The sequence below is a fragment of the Rhipicephalus microplus genome, unplaced genomic scaffold (assembly GCF_043290135.1).
Source record: "Rhipicephalus microplus isolate Deutch F79 unplaced genomic scaffold, USDA_Rmic scaffold_91, whole genome shotgun sequence".
Lineage (NCBI taxonomy): Eukaryota > Metazoa > Arthropoda > Arachnida > Ixodida > Ixodidae > Rhipicephalus > Rhipicephalus microplus.
In genome coordinates, this window is record NW_027464663.1 from 728757 (window position 1) to 730614 (window position 1858).

General features: G+C 53.1%; 2 non-coding genes across 2 annotated transcripts; both read left to right on the forward strand.

Moving 5' to 3' along the window:
• Positions 1-361: 361 nt before the first annotated feature.
• TRNAN-GUU (transfer RNA asparagine (anticodon GUU)) lies at positions 362-435 on the forward strand. Its single transcript has one exon. It is a non-coding gene; the product is annotated as a tRNA-Asn (tRNA).
• A 1106-nt stretch (positions 436-1541) lies between these two features.
• TRNAN-GUU (transfer RNA asparagine (anticodon GUU)) lies at positions 1542-1615 on the forward strand. The gene has a single exon. It is a non-coding gene; the product is annotated as a tRNA-Asn (tRNA).
• Positions 1616-1858: the final 243 nt, after the last annotated feature.

Sequence of the window (1858 nt, forward strand, 5' to 3'; positions counted from 1 at the left end):
CGCTTTTTTTTCTTTGGGCTGATAGCTCTGAAGAAATGTTCTGACGGTGGTGAGAGCGCAGCACGACTGTCTCCGTGGCGCCATTGGCTAGCGCGACTGGCTGTTAACCGAGAGGTTGGAGGTTCGAGCCCAGCCGGTGGTGGTGCGGCGCTTTTTCTTCTTTGAGCTGATAGCTCTGAAGAAATGTTCTGACGGTGGTGAGAGTGGAGCACGACTGTCTCCGTGTTGCAATTGGCTAGCGCGTTGGGCTGTTAACCGAAAGGTTGGAAGTTCGAGCCCACCCGGTGGTGGTGCGGCGCTTTTTTTCTTTGGGCTGATAGTCTGAAGAAATGTTCTGCGGTGGTGAGAGTGAAGCACGACTGTCTCCATGGCGCAATTGGGTAGCGCGTTCGGCCGTTAACCGAAAGGCTGGAGGTTCGAGCCCTCCCGGGAGCGGTGTGTCGCTTTTTTCTTCTTGGCGCTGAAAGCTTTGGAAAAATGTTCTGACGGTGGTGAAAGTGGAGCACGACTATCTCCGTTGCGCAATTGGCTAACGCATTCGGCTGTTAACCGAAAGGTTGGAGGATCGATCCCTCCCGGGAGCAGTGTGTTGCTTTTTTCTTTGCGCTGATAGCTTTGAAGATATGTTCTGATGGTGGTGAGAGAGCAGCACGACTGTCTCCGTGGCGCAATTGGGTAGCGCGATCGGCTGTTAACCGAAAGGTTGGAGGTTCGAGCCCACCCGATGGTGGTGCGGCGCTTTTTCTTCTTTGAGCTGATAGCTCTGAAGAAATGTTCTGACGGTGGTGAGAGTGGAGCACGACTGTCTACGTGGCGAAACTGACTAGCGCGATCGGCTGTTAACCGAAAAGTTGGAGGTTCGATCCCTCCCGGGAGTGGTGTGCTGCTTTTTTCTTTGCGCTGATAGCTTTGAAGATATGTTCTGATGGTGGGGATATTGGAGCACGACTGTCTCCGTGGCGCTATTGGCTAGCGCAATCGGCTGTTAACCGAAAGGTTGGAGGTTCGAGCCCACCCGGTGGAGGTGCGGCGCTTTTTTTTCTTGGGGCTGATAGCTCTGAAGAAATGTTGTGACGGAGGTAAGAGTGCTGCACTATACTGTCTCCGTGGCGCAATCGCCTAGCGTGATCGGCTGTTAACCGAAAGGTTGGAATTTCGAGCCCTCCCGGGAGTGGTGTGTTGCTTTTTTCTTTGCGCTGATAGCTTTGAAGATATGTTCTGATGGTGGTGAGAGCGGAGCACGACTGTCTCCGTGGCGTAATTGGCTAGCACGTTCTGCTGTTAACCAAAACATTGGAGGTGTGAGCCCTCCCGGGACTGGTTTGTTGCTTTTTTCTTTGCGCTGATAGCTTTGAAGATATGTTCTAATGGTGGTGAGAGTGGCGCACGACTGTGTTCGTGGCGCAATTGGCTAGCGCGATGGGCTGTTAACCGAAAGGTTGGAGGTTCGATCCCACCTGGTGGTGGAGGGGCGCTTTTTTTTCCTTTGGGCTGATAGCTCTGAAGAAATGTTCTGACGGTGGTGAGAGTGGAGCACGACTATTTCCGTGGCGCAATTGGCTAGCGCGATCGGCTGTTAACCGAAAGGTTGGAGGTTCGAGCCCTCCCGGGAGTGGTTTGTTGCTTTTTTTTCTTTGGGCTGAAAGCTTCGAAGATATGTTCTGATGGTGGTGAGAGTGGAAAAGGACTGTCTCCGGGGTGCAATTGGCTAGCACGATCGGCTGTTAACCGAAATGTTGGAGGTTCGAGCCCACCCGGTGGTGGTGCGGCGCTTCTTTTTCTTTGGGCTGATAGCTTTGAAGATATGTTCTCATGGTGGTGAGAGTGGAGCAGGACTGTCTCCGTGGCGCAATTGGCT